This window comes from Periplaneta americana, chromosome 15 (genome assembly GCF_040183065.1).
Source record: "Periplaneta americana isolate PAMFEO1 chromosome 15, P.americana_PAMFEO1_priV1, whole genome shotgun sequence".
Lineage (NCBI taxonomy): Eukaryota > Metazoa > Arthropoda > Insecta > Blattodea > Blattidae > Periplaneta > Periplaneta americana.
Window position 1 is genome coordinate 110,786,762 of NC_091131.1, and position 25,152 is coordinate 110,811,913.

At 36.2% G+C, this 25,152-nt stretch overlaps 1 non-coding gene across 1 annotated transcript; it reads right to left on the bottom strand.

Moving 5' to 3' along the window:
* Window positions 1–21,141: 21,141 nt before the first annotated feature.
* On the bottom strand, window positions 21,142–21,213 carry TRNAY-AUA (transfer RNA tyrosine (anticodon AUA)). The gene has a single exon. It is a non-coding gene; the product is annotated as a tRNA-Tyr (tRNA).
* Between the last annotated feature and the right edge of the window lie 3,939 nt (window positions 21,214–25,152).

Genomic DNA, 25,152 nt, shown 5'->3' on the forward strand with positions numbered 1-25,152 from the left:
CAGAAATTGTAATTACAAAGAAATCCCAAATTATTGAAAACACATAAACAAAACATAGAAACTGTAGAGAGAATTGATTAAATTGGATACACATATTGCTTGATTACACTTGGCAACAAATTTTGGCTTTCCAGTCATTAACCGAACTTTGAGATGTGCTATAAAATATTTTAAGTGTACTGAATGCAAATCTGCAGTCGATTCTTCTGTATCATGTCAGGATTTTTGGCAAATTGGATATTTATATAATACTCAGTGGCCAAATTTATTAATTTCCTGAGATATATTTTCTTCATTTTATTTTGTTTTAACCTGCAAAATAAATATGCTTTCACTATCCTAGGTATAGGTAACCTACAAACAAAACTCAGCTCGGACTTCTCGTGGCGCGCCTGCTATACCCCTCTTACTCCCTCGCAGTAGGAAATGGAAGCATACGTCATCTGCGCGAGACAGTCACGCCCGCTGGTTTCTGCGCACCGAGTTTTCCTTGTTGGATGCCTATAACTGAAGATGTAATATAACCACAGTCTCTTATCCAAGTCATGCGATTGTATAGCTGGCGCCAGCATTTTTGGCGTGTGTCCTAGATATATAGTGTCAGTTTGTGAGCATGTTGCTAGTGCATCTGAGAATTGTACCAATTCCTATACACGTCACATCAGCCTTTTGCCAAACACAGTTGCCAAACTGACTGCGGCAAATGTAAAATACTCGCACTTAACGTTCCCATTACTTATTTCACACGCCAAAAACGGTGACGCGGACTATAACACAAATTAATATAGGCTACATAACTAAGAAATTGAAAAATCACAAAACTTCATCATCATATTTAGGAATCAATCCATCCAAAATATTTTCTCAGAACACCTACCATGGCACACAGAAAACTTAAAAAACGAACACAAATGACTTGTGGACAAAAACGTGCACAAAGTAAAAAAAAAAATAGATACTGTTCTATATCTGCTCACAGAAACAGTATCAAAATAACATACCGTACATGTGACGTAATATTCATGTGAGAAGCTGATGACAGTTGCCACTTGTGAAAATATATACATATAATACATACAATATTGCATATTGATGTGAAATATACACAGCTGAACCAACAACAGAGATTACTTTAAAATCTCCATGCACTTGTTAATTATGTTCTTGATATTTCAGCTTTGTTAACAATAGTTCCTCATTTGCATAATATTCCTTCAGAAACACAGAATGACCAATCGGAATACAGGCATCCTGTTTCTGTTGTGAAGGGGGACACTATTCAAACTATGTTTCGAAGAACCAATAAAAGATCCCCTTTCACTAGGTCGTAATTTGGCAGTCGTAGCATAAGTATTATTAATTCATGATTGTTGCAAACTACAAGATGATTTTCACGATGGATGAAGGTCGTATAATGTTGTCAAACTTAAGGTTATAGAATAAAGTACATTATATTCAAATGAATAAACTTATAAACGTGCATCTGTACAATGCAGGAAATGGGTAATTTTGCATATACCGTACTGCAAATTAAAAAAATGTGATTTCTGAGAATATCTGATGTGATAGGAATTTTCTGAGCTCGGATCTGATTTCATCTTTGTTGTTGTTGTTTAGTCAACTGTCCGAAGACCAGTGTTGTCAGCATGGTGGTTTTCCCACTAAATCTAGTTTTTTTTTCTCTTTCTGTCTGTGCGGAAAAATTATTGAACGGTGGGCAGTGGGAAATCTAGATTTTTTCGCGCTCATATCAGTGGGAATTTGTTTTTTCTTTAAGCAACTAAACTCGACTTTGTCCTGTGTTAGCATTCCTCTCGTCTGTAGTGAAGGGGAAGCCCCGAATCATACATAACACTTGGAGGCACCACACATGTTTTAACAGTGGTTTTTGTTGTGAAGTTTTTGAGTATAAAGATGCTTCAGATATGAACATATTCAAAGAATTAGCGAGTTCGCACTTTCTATGCTCTGTCTTCCCTGGTCAAATGCAGAAGTAGAAAGGCTATTTAGCCAAATGAATATAATTAAAATCAAAATTAGAAATAGATTTGGAGGGCAAAGGTATTACGGTCAATTTTGACAATTAAGGCTGCACTGAGACGGTGTGGTAAATCTGCCCATGATTTTGACTTGCCTGAACACAGTGTTAAACAAATCGGAACAATGGAAACATACAAACCAGAAAGTGCAGTTGCTTCAACTTCCACAACTACGGCTGAAGAAGAAGAAGACGATGATAATGATTATGTAGAATCTCTTCTTTTGTAGTTTTGGTAAGTGTTTAGTAATTATTTATAGCATTTTATTACTATTTTTAAATATGTAATATACATATAAAAATCTAGTGGGTTTTATACTATATTTGGCGGATTTTTTTTAAAGCGTTTAGTGTATTTCTGCAAACTGGAGTTGGCAACACTGCCGAAGACAGGTCTGAACCTCACATGTGATAACAAGAAGGGATCACTTATGAGGCAACTAGGCCAGGAGGTAATGGGGTAGAATGGCCAGTTCCTTTCCCCTTTGATTTCATCTTAGAACTATTAAAACATTCCATGCAATTCCATCAATGTTGCCCAGTGTTATAGACAAAAAGGAAGGGAGTAAACCTAAAGTATAATAGTGTGAGCAGAAGAGGAGGAAAATGGCCAAAATAGAAAGAGCGATGCCATCTATGAAATGAAAAAGCAAAATACGTATAAGCAGATAAAGGTAAAAATGAAATATAATGAAGGGGAGAAGTAAAACAGAAATAAAAGAGTAGCAGAGGAAGGCGAATGAAGGGAAGGCAAAAAAGATGGCGAAGAGAGAGAAGGAGAGTAAAAGAAGAATGGCATAAGACAGAGGAAAAATGAAAGAAGTAGGGGGATGAAGAAGGACAATGAGGAAAGCGAGTAAGCAAAGAAGAAAGAAGACAAACGGAGCACAATAAACGCCTAAATGAAGAGAATAAAAAGAACTAGGTGTAGAAAGAGGAAAGGAAATGACAAAGATGAAGAGAAGAGAAGAGAAGAGAAGAGAAGAGAAGAGAAGAGAAGAGAAGAGAAGAGAAGAGAAGAGAAGAGAAGAGAAGAGAAGAGAAGAGAAGAGAAGAGAAGAGAAGAGAAGAGAAGAGAAGAGAAGAGAAGAGAAGAGAAGAGATCAAATGGGAAATGAAGGATTTTAAGTGAAATAAAAAAGCATGGAAGATAGAGAATGAGAACAAATTGTGTTACAATTGTACGAAAAATGTTACCGTGAATAAGAAGGAACCCACGCCACTGACAAGATCCTAGAGACACGGTAAAGTTAAACATTGGGTCAGAGCCCAGCTCCAGTTTGACAGGTCTGCCACATCGGTTGTGTGCTGGTAATCGGAAAAGCGAACTTGTACAAAGTTTTTAATTGACCACAGCGTAATTGTCAAGAGGGCGAGTCGGAGGAGGGGGAGGGTCTGATGGCGCCTGGAACGGACGGAGAATTCGCTTCATTACAGACGTAAAAATACTGAAACGAATTTCACCACGACAGCTGTGTTTATCTGAAACCATTGTTGCTAATAGGCCAAATACAGAATCTGGACGTTGGAAACATTCCTACGCGACTAACTCCTTTAATCTGTCTCGTCGCCGTTTGTCCTTCTGCCACTCTATCTATCTGTCTGTCCCTCTGTCTCATCTGTCTATTTGTAATATAAGTAATGTAATATAATCTACTGTATAATCTAATGTAGTTCAATGTAATGTAATGTAGTATACTCCAATCTAATATAATGTAGCATGATCTAATGAAATGGAACGAATGTAATGTAATTCTTACTTACTTACTTACTTACTTACTTACTTTTAAAGAATCCGGAGGTTCATTGGCGCTCTCACATAAGCCCGGCATTGGTCCCTATCCTGAGCAAGATCAATCAGTCTCTATCATCATATCCCACCTCCCTCAAATCCATTTTAATATTATCTTCTCATCTACGTCTCGGCCTCCCCAAAGGTCTTTTTCCCTCCGGCCTCCCAACTAACACACTATATGCATTTCTGGATTCGCTCATACGTGCTACATGCTCTGCCCATCTCAAACGTCTGGATTTAATGTTCCTAATTATGTCAGGTGAAGAATACAATGCGTGCAGTTCTGTGTTGTGTAACTTTCTCCATTCTCCTGTAACTTCATCCCTCTTAGCCCTAAATATTTTCCTAAGCACCTTATTCTCAAACACCCTTAACCTATGTTCCTCTCTCAAAGTGAGAGTCGAAATTTCACAACCATAAAGAACAACCGGTAATATAACTGTTTTATAAATTCTACCTTTCAGACTTTTTGACAGCAGACTGTATGATAAAAGCTTCTCAACCGAATAATAGCAGGCATTTCCAATATTTATTCTGTGTTTAATTTCCTCCCGAGTATCATTTATATTAATACTGTTGCTCCCAGGTATTTGAATTTTTCCACCTCTTCAAAAGATAAATTCCCAATTTTTATATTTCCATTTCGTACAATATTCTCGTCACGAGACATAATAATATACTTTGTCTTTTCGGGATTTACTTCCAAACCTATCTCTTTACTTGCTTCAAGCAAAATTCCCGTGTTTTCACTAATCGTTTGTGGATTTTCTCCTAACATATTCACGTCATCAGCATAGATAAGCAGCTGATGTAACCCATTCAATTCCAAATCCTCTCTGTTATCCTGGACTTTCCTAATGGCATACTCTAGAGCGAAGTTAAAAAGTAAAGGTGATAGTGCATAATGTAATATAGGCCTAATATAAATATATAATAGACAATAATGTAATCCAATCCAAAGTAATGAAATGTAATTTAAAGTTATCTAATGTGATCTAAACTAACGTAATATAATAGAGGAGAAGGTGGTAATATGGGATGGGGTTGAAAAATGGGACACGGCTGCTTTGTATGAAATTAGTGGTGCTATCTATTAAGTACAGTGGCATAGTGCCTGCAGCAGAATGTCGAGTCAGAGTTGTACATAAGGGGGGGGGGGCCTGTTCATTACGCTAGTGTTAAAAGTTTTTTTGCAGAGGATGCGTCTCTCAGTTGTGACGCAGCAACGAATTAAGGTAGATAGATACCTTCTGTTTAGGCATAAAATAAGTAGAAAGTATAGATCTGTAATATCCAAGATCATGGAAATCAAATGTCAGTGTAAATTCAATTTATTTGTATTGTGGTATGAGTGGGGGTATTATGGAACAGGGGTATCTATAGTTACAATCCTATTATTTATATTAGAAAAATAGATGTTCAGTCCACACCTGTGGAGTAACGGTCAGCGCGTCTGGCCGCGAAACCAGGTGGCCCGGGTTCGAATCCCGGTCGGGACAAGTTATCTGGTTGAAGTTTTTCCGGGGTTTTCCCTCAACCCAATACGAGCAAATGCTGGGTAGCTTTCGGTGTTGGACCCCGGACTCACTTCACCGGCATTGTCACCTTCACATCATTCAGACGCTAAATAACCTAGATGTTGATACAGCGTCGTAAAATAACCCAATAAAAAAATAGATGTTCAGGATAAAGCTAGGGTCTTACAATATTATATTTTGTGTGTAGAGTACTGCTAAAGGTGCATGAATTATGCCGATGACAAAACTAGGACCTTTACCGATGGAAATCAGAGAACTTTGTACAGTATATTGACTTTTATATTAATTTTGTTCTAATGTATTACCCCAGTGTTTATGTGTTAAGCATGTAAGTGATTCCAGGCTTAATTTTTAGAATATACGCAGGCAGTTTTTTCTGTCGCATATTACATCATCATAATCTTGAAGTCCAATTATGCAGCAAGAGTAGTTCCTAAAACTTGATGTAATCATGTTATGACTTTTCACATAAGTAGAAATGATATTCCTATAAGAGACCACCTCAAATCCCATTTTTGACTTCGTTGTTTTCAAATTAGAGACCTTGGAAAGAGACTGTCCCATATTACCACCTTCTATATAATATAGTATAATATAATATAATATAATATAATATAATATAATATAATATAATATAATATAATATAATATAATATAATATAATATAATATAATATAATATAATATAATATAGTGTAACGTAAAGTAATAGGCACCAAGCGAGTTGGCTCACACGGTAGCGATTGAGACTCACATTCGAGAGGTCCCGAGTTCAAATCCTGTGGCCGACCAATCTGATTAGAGTTTTTAATGTTTTCCCTTAGTCACAAAGACAAATACCGTATTGGACATTTACGTGCCAAGATTCATCAGCTCCTCAATTACCAATATCTTAAATATTAATCGAAATCTATAATCAGTTATATGGACACAAAGTCATCTACAACACACATTAGAAACAGAAACTCAACAGTAGTAAAAACGGCCTACTGGTATACCCACAGATACTAAACACGCGATATGACCACAGATATTAAAGTGTGTATAAATAAACTTAACAAAAAAGAAGTAATAGACCTATAATCTGATGTAATATATTAATACAATGTAATGTAGTATATTTATTACAATGGTTTATCCTATAGGTTACATGCATCAGATAAATACAATAAATATTAGTAACACTTAAAATAATAATAAAATGAAACTAATCATACAAACACTTTTACTTTATTTTTAAACATTAGAATGTGTAAATTGCTTAGGTCTGGATTATTTGTCAATACTGATTTGTATAATCTTGGTCCATAATTCCTACTATGTCTTAATCCAACTGTAGTGTGGCATTCAATTTCGTCTTCTTTCTTGACACGCAGTTTTCATCCTAATAGTAACGTGTTACATTGTCACTTAGTGCAGCCTCTCTTATTTACTTGTAATTTCTGCTATTTGTTGCGGAATACAGTATGACTTTTTATTCAGTGTTGGGTATTTAAGTACTTCTGAATCAAAATACGTTCTTTTTTGTTTCGTGTTGTACAGAATGGTGGCAAGGATTTGATAACACATTAATAAATTACAGGTTACACATTTCCTCTTTTAATACGAGTACTATTTGGATTGCGACAAAGCTGTCAGTCCTGATGTACTAGCCGCCAGGTGGAAGTGTTTATTCCCATTCGTCTGTAATTGGTTTCAGGCTTGCAACTTATGGCAGCTGTCAGACTGTGCATTGATTAAACTGTCCCGTGTTTGAGTCCGTCCTTGTTAACGATGTCATATCATTTCATTCACTCTTGACATCAAAGGTAATAGCCATTTACACTGGCACTATAGGGTATGAACGTAAAAATATTGACATTCTTTCAAAGAAGAGGACCATCACCTGTTTCCCTACAGTTATTTCTCTCTTCTTTACCTAATTGTTTATTTGTCTGTCGGTTCGTCCATCCATCTGTCTGTCTGTCTGGCTGCCTGCGTGTCCGTCCGTCCGTCCGTCTATCTATCCATCCGTCCATCTTTACATCTACCTACCTGTCTTTCTGTCTGTCGGCCCGTCTGCCGCCTTCCCGCCTGCCTGTCTATCTGTCTCTCTCTGTGTCTGTGTCTCTGTATTTTTATGTCTTTCTCTGTCTGTCTCTGTCTGCATGTCTGTCTGTCTCCGTCTGTCTCTCTGTCTGGATTTCTCTCTCTGTCTGGTTGTCTGTCTCTGTCTGGATTTCTGTCTGTCTGGTTGTCTGTCTCTGTCTGGATTTCTGTCTCTGTCTGGTTGTCTGTCTCTCTGTCTGGATTTCTGTCTGTCTGGTTGTCTGTCTCTGTCTGGATTTCTGTCTCTGTCTGGTTGTCTGTCTCTCTGTCTGGATTTCTGATGTCTGGTTGTCTGTCTCTGTCTGGATTTCTGTCTCTGTCTGGTTGTCTGTCTCTCTGTCTGGATTTCTGTCTGTCTGGATTTTTGTCTCTGTCTGGTTGTCTGTCTGTCTGGATTTCTGTCTCTGTCTGGTTGTCTGTCTCTCTGTCTGGATTTCTGTCTGTCTGGTTGTCTGCCTGTCTGGATTTCTGTCTCTGTCTGGTTGTCTGTCTGTCTGGATTTCTGTCTCTGTCTGGTTGTCTGTCTCTGTCTGGATTTCTGTCTGTCTGGTTGTCTGTCTCTGTCTGGATTTCTGTCTCTGTCTGGTTGTCTGTCTGTCTGGATTTCTGTCTCTGTCTGGTTGTCTGTCTCTCTGTCTGGATTTCTGTCTGTCTGGTTGTCTGTCTCTCTGTCTGGATTTCTGTCTCTGTCTGGTTGTCTGTCTCTGTCTGGATTTCTGTCTCAGTCCGGTGACTGTCTCTACTTCTCTGTCTGTCTCTCTGTCATGCCTGTATATGTCTGTCCGTTCGTCCTTTCCTCCTGCCTGTCGGCCCTTCCGTCCGCCCGCTAGTTTCGAAGCGTTAATGACTAGCAGTCACACAAAGTCACAATAACATTAAATGATCTCAGAATTTAACTGAAGTCTTTAAAAATAAACACTGAAAAGTAATTGAAGTGACAAGACGAAACCTTCATTCATTGTGATACGGGAGTGATACAAAAGCGAAATGATGAGTTCTTGTTCAAATCATATTTATCAACAGTAATCTCACTAGAGGTTTTGATTTATGTAGAGAAAATCAAAACTCCAGTTGGATTTAATTAACTATTACACGATTAGAAGAAAGTATATAAAGATTAGAAGAAAGTGTATAAAGATTAGAAGAAATAAAAGTACCGATACTCCAATACAATAAAACATTAATTGACTTACCGAATCCTATTTCACTAATGTTAGCTTCACCAAAACGTTTGAACGGAGCCGCCATTTTCAGTTGACTGTCTATGCGGTAAACAAATGACAATCGCAAAGCATGTTTTATAGTACCGTAAAAAATTTGCAGTTTCAAATGTTGGCAAACAAAGAAACAAATGGTAGGAAGGTGATAAAAATAGAAGAAAGTGTATGAAGGTTAGAAGAAATAAAGTGCTATAAATAGATTTTAATTGACTTAATAAAATTCTATTTCACGAATGTTACCTTCACCAAAATGTTTGAACGGAGCCGCCATTTTTCAGTCGACTATCTATGCGGGAAACAAATTACGATCGCTAAGCATGTTTTATAGTACTCTAAAGAATTTACAGTTTGAAATGTTGGCAAACTAAGAAACAAATTCTAGGGTAGTGATAAAAACAAACAAATGCTAGGGAAGCGATAAAATTGTGCGATAAGCAGCCATGATTGGTTGAAAGTCGTCCTTTCGTACCGTTTTATTGGTCAAAAGTAGTATGACGTAGTAAAAGTGTAATAGTCAAGGTAATGTGGTAAACTACATTCTTAATGTATATAAGTATATTAGTAAGCATTTGAAGTATTACTGGCATTAAGAAAATATTTTATTAACATGTTTTTGAACAACTTTATTTGCTAGAGACTGCTCACTTCTTAAACTCAAACCAAGTTGTTGCACTATAACTTAAAACATTTGCAATGTTTTTCCTTCTTAGTGTTTGTCGACCACAGCATGACTCTGCAGCTCAAAAACTGTCTGAAATTGAAAATCTTACCCAGGAGCAGAGATAATGTCCAGGGCACACGTTGCCAGGCAAAGAGCGTCAAGTTAAAAGATGACTGTCGGCCTAGATTACTGCAGTGCAGTCGGTGTCAACTTTGGAGTGAAATATCCCAAGGATGCCGACGTATATACCTCTTCTGACTCTATCAGTGATCCCCCTCTGCCTCTCCCTCCGTGTGAGCAGCTGGCAGGAATGATTACTGGGGAGAGGCACCCTCCTCCCCACACCCTTGTCCGTTACGCCCTCATGTAGCAAGAATTGAGAACCTTCCATCGGTTATCCGTTATCGATGTTGGCACCTCTGGCCATGAATTTCTAGTACATAATATCGAAATGCATAACAGAATAGCCAGAAGGAGGAGTGGGAGGAGGAAGACGGAAATTAATAGACTTATTCAATATGGCGAAAGTAAACACATCACATAGGTATAAAATAAGTGGAAAGTATTGTACTTAAAAGACGGAATTCTGGGTTCAAATAGCGATGAGTCCAAATAGAAAGGACAAAATAATTGTCGTTTTTAAATGCAACATGAGAATAAACTGGATTCCATTAATGTCGTCTTGTTCCTTAAGCTATCCATACACGTTGAGGTCTATATCGATATATGTTGCAAGAAACAGTATCGCGATAGGCTACTAATCGCAACGTATATTTGACTATCTCAGCACGTCCCAGCATCAATGTATCAGTATCCGCTAGTACCATCGTCTGTAACATAGTCGAGAAACTCCGATATCGGGAAGGTGCAACAAATATAAATATTATCTTGTTTCAACGTGTATGTGACAGTATCCTGCAGCGCTATACTAAAAGTTGATTTCAAATTTTGAATAAGATCTGCAGATCGGGGATTTTGGGAAGAGTTCTTGGATATATATATATATATATATATATATATATATATATATATATATATATATATAAGTTGTATCCATGTTTGTGAAATTCAAAGTCAAAAGATTGTTCAAGAAAAAATGGAAGTATCTGATTGAGAAGTGCAAATAACCATTGCTTCGTTCATGTCCTTCGGAGTCTTTTCTCCTTTGAAACTTTCGACAGTGGTATTGTAACTGCCATAAGCACGGGTAGGGGAGGTAGCGTTCCGGTTTGGCACTAATGCCTAAATGATTTTCAAAGTGTATGTGACAGTTGTACTGGATACAGATCTCGGATGCATGTATCACTATTTGTAACAATACAGATCTCGACGTGTATGGTGGCCTTGATACTCGATACAGATCTCGGATGCATGTATCACTATTTGTAACAATACAGATCTCGACGTGTATGGTGGCCTTGATACTCGATACAGATCTCGGATGCATGTATCACTATTTGTAACAATACAGATCTCGACGTGTATGGTGGCCTTGATACTCGATACAGATCTCGGATGCATGTATCACTATTTGTAACAATACAGATCTCGACGTGTATGGTGGCCTTGATACTCGATATAGATCTCGGATGCATGTATCACTATTTGTAACAATACAGATCTCGACGTGTATGGTGGCCTTGATACTCGATACAGATCTCGGATGCATGTGTCACTATTTGTAACAATACAGATCTCGACGTGTATGGTGGCCTTGATACTCGATACAGATCTCGGATGCATGTATCACTATTTGTATCGATACAGATCTCAACGTGAACGGTGGCCTTGATACTCGATACAGATCTCGGATGCATGTATCACTATTTGTATCGATACAGATCTCAACGTTAACGGTGGCCTTGATACTTGATACAGATCTCGGATGCATGTATCACTATTTGTAACAATACAGATCTCGACGTGTATGGTGGCCTTGATACTCGATACAGATCTCGGATGCATGTATCACTATTTGTATCGATACAGATCTCAACGTGAACGGTGGCCTTGATACTCGATACAGATCTCGGATGCATGTATCACTATTTGTATCGATACAGATCTCAACGTTAACGGTGGCCTTGATACTCGATACAGATCTCGGATGCATGTATCACTATTTGTAACAATACAGATCTCGACGTGTATGGTGGCCTTGATACTCGATACAGATCTCGGATGCATGTATCACTATTTGTATCGATACAGATCTCAACGTGAACGGTGGCCTTGATACTCGATACAGATCTCGGATGCATGTGTCACTATTTGTAACAATACAGATCTCGACGTGTATGGTGGCCTTGATACTCGATACAGATCTCGGATGCATGTATCACTATTTGTATCGATACAGATCTCAACGTGAACGGTGGCCTTGATACTCGATACAGATCTCGGATGCATGTATCACTATTTGTATCGATACAGATCTCAACGTTAACGGTGGCCTTGATACTCGATACAGATCTCGGATGCATGTATCACTATTTGTAACAATACAGATCTCGACGTGTATGGTGGCCTTGATACTCGATACAGATCTCGGATGCATGTATCACTATTTGTATCGATACAGATCTCAACGTTAACGGTGGCCTTGATACTCGATACAGATCTCGGATGCATGTGTCACTATTTGTAACAATACAGATCTCGACGTGTATGGTGGCCTTGATACTCGATACAGATCTCGGATGCATGTATCACTATTTGTATCGATACAGATCTCAACGTGAACGGTGGCCTTGATACTCGATACAGATCTCGGATGCATGTATCACTATTTGTATCGATACAGATATCAACGTGAACGATGGCCTTGATACTAGATACAGATCTCGGATGCATGTATCACTATTTGTATCGATACAGATCTCAACGTGAACGGTGGCCTTGATACTCGATACAGATCTCGGATGCATGTGTCACTATTTGTAACAATACAGATCTCGACGTGTATGGTGGCCTTGATACTCGATACAGATCTCGGATGCATGTATCACTATTTGTATCGATACAGATCTCAACGTGAACGGTGGCCTTTATACTCGATACAGATCTCGGATGCATGTATCGCTATTTGTATCGATGCAGATCTCAACGTGTATGGGAGTCTTGACAATGAAACTCCATTTTCTACCCCATCCTTACCATGTAAGTGCTGATGAACACACCTATATTGTCATTTTTCTTTAGTGGTGTTCATGCTAGAGTACGCTACGATCACAATTTAGAACTCGTTCGTAATGTATGCCAACATTTCAGAGGTGCACCGTCACGTCACTGTTCGTCTCTGTTATATGTTATGTTCATACTAGCTTAGCAGTAGGAAAGGATGAAATATTGTCTTTAAACACAACTTCAAAATGTGATGGCATTACTGGAATAGATTGTGTCTGCTTCAATGAGAGAAAAAAATAAACACAAGCATTGCAACTTTAAATATTGACATTTGTGGAAAAATTCTCTGTCTGAGTCACGTTCATGTTTAGACAATTATGTTCTGCGGATGACCGCGGTAACGCTCACACTCAGACAACCTGAGACGGAAATAAAGCATGATACGTTCCAATAGGACTGCTGACGTTTTCTATACGGATATTTTCTCTGACTTACATACGCCTTGTTTTTCAGATGACCCCACATGATGTAACCACAAACAGTTAAGTCAGGAGACTTGGAGGGTCAAATGCTATCTGGAGGTAAAGTGTTGCCGAAAATTTGGCGCTTTGCTTGTATGGAAATTCTCACAGTATGCTAGTATCCTCGTCTTGTTGTAACCAAAATAGCCTCTCTGTAAGGAATGTTGCAAATTCTGGTGCGAGGAATGTGTCTAACATGTCATACCTGAGAGATGTTACCACACAGTCTAGTATATGCAGTCATGAAGCTCAATACGTAGTAAATATGCATCCATAGATAGTTGCTAACCACTAGGATCGCTACTATCGCCTCATCACAGACAATGCGAAAAAGTACCTGCACAATCTTTTGTTCCAAGTACCCTCACAACTCAAGCTTTGTGACTGTATACTAGACTGTGTACCGTGTTCGTTCTTGCTCATCCTTGCAAAAGTAAGGAGGCGAATTATCCCCATTAAAGAGACAGTATACCACAGTGTGACTTTCTAGCTGAGTATGTGCTTTCCTAGAGTCGACGAGGATTTTTCCTGAACGCTAAGTTGGAAGTGTGATTCATCAGACATCCACAATGAACGTAAGAAAGCTTCATCTTCATTAATTTAGCCAGAACATCAAAACTGAAATACATTCTCTGTTCGAAATCACCCTCATTGAACTACTGGATAATCTGTATTTTGTACAGTTAGGCCTATTTATAACTTAAAATCGTCACGTAAGATTCTATGCGCAATAGCGCTTCATACAGGTTCCACCAGAAGTTTAAGGACACCCTTCGAAAGAGATGTTACACTTCTGTCCTTACACTTGTGTGAAATTCCCTAATGTTTATAAAGGGACCAAATGCCTGTGAAAAATGAAGTTTTTTTACTGCAAATATATATTTTTTCAAACTGCGGATTATATAACAATTTTTCTGTTATGAAAACTTACTGAAAAATTACATTTTTTGCAGAAAAAAATTATAATTACTCCAGAATGGATGTATTTAGATCATTGTATTTTGGGATAGAGTTAGATATTATCTCAAGTCATTCTTCCACATCCCAATAATCTGGCACTTCACTTCCACACTCCTGAATTTCTAGCCATTTTCACTTTTTTCAAGGACGAAATCTAAACTTTCCACACTTGTAGAAAACTCCACAACTGTTTACTAAAATGGAGGGAATAAGCTGATTGACCAGTATTAACAACTTCCAGTGTTATGATGTAAGTGATAGTGGCTGTCCCCAGTCAATTTGCTGCGAATTTCCAACTCAAGAGAATTTAGAAAATCGCTTTTTTTCTGAATAAATAAAAAAAACTGGATTTTAATGCGTGAACGAGATGTCACAATTTGTTTAAACAAATAGTAATATTTGCACAAGAAACCCTTCAGATATGCTACTTATCTGGAGTCTTTTTTACCCCAAGAATATTTGTTGTTATGGCTTAATGCATTTTTAAATACAGTGTAAGAAAATTGAAAGTTTTTATTGCAAATAGATTTACTCGCTATGTTTAAATAATTATTGAATTAATTAATTTAATTAGTTTAATAGTAAACTATTTATTTCGTAATATAATGTGTTTCCATGTTTTCAATTATCGGACAACACATTCACTTTCCTACAAATAAAACACAAAAAGGAAATTTTTATTGCATCAGGTGTTAATTATTATGTTTAGAGAATGAATTAATTAATTTAGTATCATCGTCTGCTGCAGTAGAAAGAACAAGAAGCTCATTTTACAAATGTAAATAATTACTCTTGAACCTACATCATTTTACCCATACCCTACATCAGGGCTGTGCACATTACGTGATTCTGAGAAATGAGCGCTGTGTGCTTTAAAGAGCGGGTCTTGCGAGCGCTCTGACGTACGCATACTGTACGTCATTCAGTGTCGGTGCAGTGGTGACTCTGCAGTATGATGGCGAACTTTGAAGACGGAGCTTCCGCTCATATACTAAACCGTCCCGCTATTCCCAATGCATTTAACGTATCATGGGAGGAGGAGTTATTTTTTGTAGAGAGCAGTGGATTAACAAAGTGTTTAATTTGGCATAAAACACTCCAATTGATTAAGAGGTTCAATATCCAACGACATTATTCTTTACAACATGCTACTGAATATGACAAATATGTTGGTAATGAACGCCGTAAATTAATACAACTTAAAGAAAATGTTTCTCAGGTACATTATATTAGAGTATTTATTCGATATTTATATTGCATTATAAGTTATTATAGAACATTTAGTAAAATATAATTTTAAATTATACAAATATTATGATATATCATAGGATAGTATATTACAGTTCATGATATATAATATGATATATGATATATCATGAACTGTAATATACTATACTATGATATATTATAATACTTGTATAGTTTAAAATTATATATTACTAAATGTATAATAACCTATGATATATCATGAACTGTAATATACTATACTATGATATATCATAATACTTGTATAATTTAAAATTATATATTACTAAATGTATAATAACCTATAATGCAATGTAAATATCAAATAGATACTCTAATATAATGTACCTGAGAAACATTTTCTTTAAGTTGTATTAATTTATGGTCATATATTATATTATATTATATTATATTATATTATATTATATTATATTATATTATATTATATTATATTATATTATATTATATTATATTATATTATATTATATTATTATATTATATTATATTATATTATATATTAACAGAATGACAATAATGCACTTAGTGAATCGGCTATGAGAATTAGCTACAAAATTTGCCACGAAATTGCAAAGGAATTGAAAACATTCAACGAAAGTAACTTCATCAAGCGATGTTTAATTATATTGGTAGATGAACTCTGTCCACAGGAAGTAGGGGGAAATGGAAGCCATACGCCTGTCTCGTAGAACCGTGGTGAGGAGATTGCAGTATGTGCGTATGGGTTATGTAAATAAGCCTAATGATTTGTGTGTATGCATAGAGCGAAGTTTTATTTCATTAAATTAATAAGAGTGTTATAAATTCTGTAATGTACAATGGATTGATGTAATATCCTTATAAACTATTATGTACTGACAGACTGAATGACTAGGACAACCGTGGCTCTTGTTATATTAATGCAGGGAAGGTAGCTGTAATGCGAGTCCGCCACTGGATGAGCGTTCTGCTCTGGCTTGGAATCGAAGTGCCTCGCTCCGAGAGCAGCTCTGGCAGACTAAATTGAGCCGCTCTCATGCCCGGTCCTGCCCTACATGATACTGTAGTTTATACTGTATTTGTTTCATTTATTCACGTTTCGAAGTACATGTTTACTTTGTTTACAATAAATCATTATCACTGCAAAATAATTATAACTAGAAAATAAAGACCGTGTTCTATTGCTGAGGTTTTCCACGAATCCAAGCAATAATTATGACAAAAATAATCAATACTTAATTATGAAATAATCATTTGAGTTGTTAAGGAAACTAATAGCCAAGGATAGCATATCTAGCCTACTGGAACGTTTCGAAGTATGTATGTATGTATGTATTTATTCACACTGCAATGGGTATATACCCGGTGGCAGTGGTAACTAATTACACTCAATAATGACAATAATAAACTTATAAATTAAAAATACAATTAATGATAATACTAATAATTAATACTAATAATAATAATAATAATAATAATAATAATAATAACAACAGGGAATATACTAAATTAAATGAAACGATCACTTAAAATAACATTTGAAATATTCTAATTTGTATCTTAAAACTAAGATCGAACTAAAACCCACGAGTATATGTTCATATCTGCAAAAATACCTTTCAACATTACACTCATTTCGCTGTCAACTCACTCACTGCACTGGAACTACGACACATTTCACTGATTCTATCCTGATTTCACTAACACTTCAAAAACATTTCACTGTTCAAATACTTTGCACTGCCACTATAACCTATACAGCTTCACTGACAGGAACACGTTTCACTTACACAGCACACTTCACTGACACGACATACTTCTTCACTGATACAACACACTTCACTGACACAACATAATTCTTCACTGATACAACACTTCAATAACAACATATCATTTACACCCTTTAAGTACTGTGTATAATTACCGTCTATTAGTAAGGTCCTTAAGCCTATTTTTAAATACATTTTTGGTTGTTGGTAAAGCCTTTAGTAAGTCTGCAGGTAAAGCATTCCAGTCCCTGATAGTACGATTGAGAAAAGAAAACTTTCCAGTGTCCGTCCTCTGCCTTCTTTCCCTCAATTTATAGCTATGGATGTACTCGTAGAAATTAACAATAAAGGTAAGTGTCGAGGATTTAAAAAGTGAGTGCGCAGGACTTTTTTCTTCCCTCACACACACAACAACTGCAGCGATAGGACATCGTTTCCTTTGCGTGATTGATGTTTATTGTGCTGCAGTTTTTAACAATCTCTATCAAGCATAGGAAGAGATCAGGTGATGATCGGAGTGAAAAATGCAACTTTTGATTCTGTTAGGCGCGGCTTTTCTCGACGCAACATTTTGCTTTAGTATAGCATGATCGCCAAAAGCTGTGTCTCTACTCAAGCGTAACGGTGACATCAAACCCCCACCCTCTTCCTACCCCCTTCACTTCGTTAGAAGTAAGCAGACAGGTATCAGCAGAGGACGTACACTGCACTTGTAACACGCATATTGTAACTGTGTCGAAATGTATCTTTCGAAAGAGGAAACTAATACGCAAAAACGCAAATTTCAAGAAGAATGGGAGGAACAATTTTTCTTCCGTCCTGATGGGGAAAATGTGAGGTGCTTAATTTGTTGTAAAAGGTTAAATGGAGTATATAAGAACAATGTACAACGTCACTATTCTTCTTGTCATAAAGATTACCATGCCCTTACAGGTAAATTGAATATTCCATTAATAAACAAAAAAATAAATAAAAAGTATTAGCTTCTATGTCGTCTTATAAAATAGAGGCATGCATTTATACATAACATACAATACCAGTATTGTTACATAAAAAGATTAAAGTACTTATGCTCAGTAATACTGTTCCAATATTATTGGTGTTATTTCACAACCCTGACTATGAAGCACAAAAAAAACTTCTAGCTAGCTATTTTGTTGCCTGGAAAATTACAAAATCTATTAAACCTAGTTACAGATGGTCGTTCTGTTGTCTTGTGTGGCTAGTGTCTCACAATAGCTTAACAGTATCTGCTCGCGACAACTGATTTGCTGGCTGTGTGGGTTTGGAAAACTGGCCTAGCCTACAAAATGGCGTCAATGGATGAGGATAGTTTATATGAGAAATTCTATTGTATATGGTTATTACTTCCTAAGGACGCCTAATACGCTTAAAAATCTATACAATTGAAAGTGTCTTAAAATTAAATACTACTGATGTAGTGCACAAACGTCATTTTGTATGTATATGTATATTAAATCATTAATGAGAGTATAGAGTACAAAAGTAGATCTACAACAAATTATTATTATTTATTACTATTCACTGGTGCTTTAATATCATTTGCGATTTCCTCTCATATTTTTAGAAACCACATTATTGTCATGATATTGTTTCAAAGTGGGATTGTACAGAACGTATCTTTCCTGTACTAAAACAACTAATTTATCAGCATTGAGCTCCATTACTGTATGAATAATGTACACTACACAACATTAGTATTTGTAGGTAGTGAAAACGTGTAACCGTGGACGTAGTTACTAACGCATGCGCAGTACGCTGCAGCTATCTGCTCGCGACAAAGTTCAAGCAGTCATCCAATGTTATCTTCCCAATCTCCACATGTTTGTTCGCGACTATCTCGTCGCGTCTGATTCTGTGTGCATCACATCATAAGAAATCAATGGGAGACAAGTACCGTCAGACAAAATATTGCGTCTCGCCGCGTCTGATTTTGTGTGCACCAGGCTGTAGTTTCCTTAAAAGCAATTCTTTGTTGTCTGAACTTAAGTCTCATATAAATACAGTCCTCAATTAAATTTGTTCAAGAAAGATGGAAATGTGAATAGAAAATGTGAAAGCACTTGATACGCTAAATATATGTTGTTCTGAGCAGAAAGAACCTAGAAATCGTATTGGTATTTCCGCAGTAAAAACTTTGAAGTAAAAGTTGTAAAGTATGCAGGGATAAAAACATATAAAAATGCAGAAATGTTCCACATGTTGGGAAGAAACAATAGAACACTGGCGGAAACATCATGCTTAGAAGCTGTTAGACATAATGAAAATGTAACACGGAATAAACGAATATTTGGTCACACTGTTGAGGTAGTATAATACTTCGAATGGCAGGAATAAATTAGCCTTCAGAGGAAATCAAGAAGGCAAAGAATCAATAACTAAATACAGTTATTTAGGAACCCTATACTATCCACCGCTGTAGAATAACGGTTAGAATGCCTGACCGTGAAACGAGCGGATCGGGATTTAAATTCTGGCTGAGACAAGTTACCTGTTTGAGATTTATTCCGGGGATTTCCCTGAACCTATTACGAGCAAATGCTGGGTACTTTTCGGCGCTGGACCTCGGACTTATTTTGCTGGCATTATCGCCTTCGTATCATTCAGGCGCTAGATAACCATAGCAGTTGATAGAGGGTCGTAAAATGAACCAGTACAAAACCCTAGACTTAATTGTAATAGAAAAAGTCTTCCATGAAGGACCAACCTTTTTTTTTTTTAAATTTCGTTTCATTATCACCATGCCCCATAACGCAAAGTCATATTACATGGTTTATTGAAACTTGTTGATCACTTATGTGTTCATTGGTGTTCCATTGTCTTTTGCTTCACCGTTTCGTGATTTTTTTTATATTCATTGTTGTGTTATATTATTTTATGTTATTCACTGTTGAATGTTCACTATCACTATCATTGAGTTAATTATACTAGTTCTATTTACGCTGTTTACATATTTTAGTAATTGGATCTTCACTATCACCATCTTTCAGTTAATGAAACTAATTCTATTTACACTATTTACATATATACACTTTTAGTAATTATAACTATAGTGTTTATAATATATTGCTTATTGAGTGTGTTTACGCATGTTACAAAACTGAGACATATATTTACAATTGCTCAAAGTTTATAGCGTTAATATAGTGCACAAATGACCTCAAATGCTCTTTTATGATTTCCCAATTTATTCCACTCCTTGTTGCTGCCTTGAAGACACTGCGCTGTTGGTTCAAGATTTGGCAATCCCACAGAAGATGATCGACTGTTTGGTCAGCTGCTCCGCAAGGACATCCTGGGCTTTCCGAAATTCTGAATCTGTAGTAATAAGATCTGAGTTTCCCGTGACCAGTTAGTATTGATACAAGGTTTGGTGTAGTTGGTATGTTCATTTTCATCCTATCTGTCACTGAAGGAAAAAATCTCTTCGTTAGTGCTCCTTTTGTTGTGTTTGACCACATCCTTTGCCATTTTTCAGTGCTTTTCTTTTTCTCTGCGTCTATTATTGTGATCTTCTTCTATTGCTTGCTTACCTAGTTTATCAGCTATTTCATTTCCAGAAGGACCAACTTGAAAGCAATTCTGTTTTTACAGGCACATATCTAGATATTCAGAACTGTTTTTTCCAGTCTGTCACTAATGCTTAAGGAAAAAGATATTATTGTTCTCAGAATGATTTAGATATTTTGCGTCTACCTATACTTTTTTGTTACCGTACGCTTCGTTTAGGTTCTAGTAATCACAACTACATGATTTTCTTTGCTCATTACATCCTCTTTCTTCTCTTTAAATATGTAAACCTATTAGAAGTTCTGATACATTACTTTACCGCTAGAAAAAATATAATAGGCTAATTAAGTTTTCATTAATAAACTGCATTGGTAGAATTTTGTCTTAATTTCATATTTCAAAGAAATTTTATTTACATACACTTAAGTAATAGATAGCACTCTTGCCAGGAAGAATATGGCGGTTTCATGAAATATTATGACTGGGGCATATTTGAACTTTTTAATAATTTCAAATTTTATTTTTTCTTTAATATAATCAAAAGTAGGTCAGAATAATGTATAATCTATTTCAGTAGCATGAAAATTTCATAAGTCTATCTCAAGTATTATAAATTTATACGATGAAAGAGTAATGGAACGGAGAAAAATTCTCTCCGGCGCCGGGATTTGAACCCGGGTTTTCAGCTCTATGTGCTGACGCTTTATCCACTAAGCCACACCGGATTCCACCCCGGCGTCGGAAGAATCGTCTCAGTTTTAAGTTCCAACTCTTAGGTTCCCTCTAGTGGCCGCCCTCTGCACTACGTCATAGATATCTATGAACCTAGGACCGAAGTCCACACATGTGCTGAGGTGCACTCGTAATGAGTGACTAGTTGGCCGGGATCCGACGGAATAAGCGCCGTCTTAAATCACGAAGTGATTTACGCATATCATATATATTATTTTAATGTACCGAAGTACATATGATATTTCCATGCAGACATTCTGCGTCATCATACGATGAAAGAGTAATGGAACGGAGAAAAATTCTCTCCGGCGCTTATTCCGTCGGATCCCGGCCAACTAGTCACTCATTACGAGTGCACCTCAGCACATGTGTGGACTTCGGTCCTAGGTTCATAGATATCTATGACGTAGTGCAGAGGGCGGCCACTAGAGGGAACCTAAGAGTTGGAACTTAAAACTGAGACGATTCTTCCAACGCCGGGATGGAATCCGGTGTGGCTTAGTGGATAAAGCGTCAGAACGTAGAGCTGAAAACCCGGGTTCAAATCCCGGCGCCGGGGAGAATTTTTCTCCGTTCCATTACTCTTTCATCTTATGATGAGGCAGAATATCTGCATGGAAATATCATATGTACTTCGGTACATTAAAATAATATATATTATAAATTTGTTTAAAGTTTCTCAATCATATGATTTATCATTTGTTGCAAATTAATACTTGCTAATACATATTACTAAAGAAAATATATTAATGTTTTCGCCTATACGGAATCATCAGATATTCAAATGTTATAATGATATCTAAAACGTAAGTTCAATATAGTATTCACTGTGATAAACATATAGTAAGTGTTTAATGTCGTTGTAAGAGGTATGTTCCACTTAACTAATTTGTAGGCCTATATGATTTTGCTGACTTGCCGAAAATGTAATATGTGAAAAATATAAAATACACAACTCATGTTGTTGAATAGCACTATTAGTATATAAAATTGACAAAATATGTTAAATGTTTGTACTTATATGTATATGATACAGTTTTGACGTGATATCATTAAAACATTTGAATATCTGATGATGCCGTATAGACGAAAACGTTCATATATTTTCTTTAGTAATATGTATTAGCAAATATTAATTTGCAACAAGTGATAAATCATATGATTGAGAAACTTTAAATAAATTTATAATCTTGAACTGATTTATCTGAAAATCAAAATGAATTTTAAGATACTATCTCAAATAGTTTTTCTACAAATTTTACGAGTACTAATAACTTGGAAATTGTAGGTTTCGGAAAACAGCGTTTGAAGTTAAATGTATGTAATTGATCATTATGGCGCCACGATTTAAATAAGCACATATACTGAGTACAAATATTCTCGGAATATGCACAAATTGCATATAAAACTTTTCAGAAAGAACGCTCTTTAATATGAGCAAATAAGAAAATTGCAATTTTTGACCCTGTTAACGACCAGCTCCTCTTAAAAAGTTACTACGTACAGAATTACACACTCAGTCGAAAACTTTTTAAGACAAAATAATACCTTCTCACGCCTGTAGAAAATAGAAGTTGAACACTTGGTCTGCTTAAACTACCACAATAGTTACTAATCCAAACTTTTCCGATATCTAGCGACCACAAATACAAGACAAAGTTGCTGAACTTCAGATGAAACCCAAAGTAAGATAACTTTGTGTTCATTGCTTAGGTTTTCCCTTTCTCCTCTACGATTGCTCCTTCTCTTATTGTAGTTTTCACGATATTTTTTGAGACGAAGATATGTAAGGACGTAAGATTCTAAATGTGTTATGTGCCAAAAACAACTTCCTGAGATATTGATAAAAAAATACACTGCGAAATGCATGATTGTGATACCTACAACACCGTTTTTGGCGCACGAATGAGTCCCTTACAGTTGAGCTACGACAAAACTTAAAGCTTGTGCAAGAATTATACAATGATCGACTCGAAATCGACACTAAACTTTTCAGGAGAAGGTTGGATTGGACAAGTACAATATGAAACATTGCTTCCTTGGCAAGTTCAAAATAGCGCAACACAAATCTTGTAACAAAAAATTGAAGACCTAACATTCTAAATGTGCTATGCCAATTCTTCGAGTCTCATTTTGTTCAATGTAAGGGAGTAACATCCATATGAGAATATCATACTAAATTGTCTGTGTCTTTCCCCTTCAATCCTTGTATGTTCCATGTACTAAAGAGTAAAGTCCGTTTTCGCAGCCAAAGTCATCGTTGCTTAATCCGTCCGGCATTTTTATTATTCTCGGGAAACGTAGCTATAAAATTTTTACGTGAATGGGGTGCCGGCCCAACCACAACCCTTTCTTTTAGTCTGGCCCCTCTCCTCAGACCTGCCAATGAAGGGAGGCCCTACCAGTAGCTACGCTATCGCCAATATAACTCCAAAGATCATAAGAGCACACAAACCACCCTGCTACGTTAAGGCAGAAAGAGATTGGGTTGGAAAAAAATTTAATATGCCTATATCGCAATCCCACATTACTGTAATGAACTCTTTATGCATATGGATTGGTTCACATTCTTTTTTTAGTTCATTCAATATGACGTAAGCATTTCCATGGCAAGCAAAGTGTAATTTCCGTTCCACAATATATATATCACCCTGTGTGTGTGTCTTATATATATATATATATATATATATATATATATATATATATATATATATAAGACACACACACAGGGTGATTCAGATCACCCGTAACAGTAATTTATTTCAGAAGCTAGTGCATTACAATTTTCGAGACAAAAATATTTATTACTAAAGCACATGTGAACTTTCACTTGAGCATTATTTAATCAATCAGTCTTAACAGGAAGTAGGGTCAGTGGCGTATTACTTTAAAATTTCAAATGGAAGTCGTGGTCAAATAAGGTACCATTTGATGGAGCTCTTCAAAACAAACAACTTTAATAGGAAACGTTTTTATCGATTCTTACTCTTTCAATGAGAAAACGTTTGTTTTGAAGAGCTCTATCAAATGGTACCCTATTTGACCCAACTCCCATTTGAAATTTTGAAGTAATACGCCACTGACCTTACTTCTTGTTAAGGCTGATTGATGAAAGCAAGCTCAAGTGAAAGTTTTAATGCACTAGTTTCCTAAATAAATTACTGTTACTGGTGGTCTGAATCACCCTATGTATATATATATATATATATATATATATATATATATATGTATATATATAATATATATAGACGACATTACGATTCATGGATCATATGAGGAGACAAAGAGTCAGGCAGAAAATAGGAAAGACTGGAGAATGCTGGGTTTGCAGTGAAAGACCTTCCCTTGGTTTGAACACTGAATAAATTAATATTAATGGAGGGCGAATGTAGACCTTGCACGTCAGAATAACTCTTTCTCTGTATCACGAATGGTGAAAATATATTTATCTATGACTGGTATCCTAGATCATAATATATACCCCAGATAGGTCGGCCTTAGAGCCTTTGACGTTAACAATTTGTCAGGTTTACTACGCTGCAATCTAGTTGTTACATATGGAGTCACGTCATAATTCCCATTTGAATTGCATTAGCGACTGTACTGCCATCTCGTGTTCGTTTACGGCGGACGGATGGCGATCCTGGCTGTTGTTCTCTTCAAAGTGCAAACGATTTTAACATAGCGATGACCTATCTGTTACATATATTATCTAGGCTGGTACCTAAACTGGTCTTTATTTCATCGTCCTTAGCAACCTAAACAATGGCTTTATTCACAGCACTGAATTATTTTTTTTTTAATTCACTGGTGTGAATTAAAATTTTTTTCCAAGACAACAAACATATTATCAATCATAAAATCCATATATCCATTCATTTATAACTTCTTCACAAACAACATATTTCAAAGAAAAGGATTACAATTTAAAA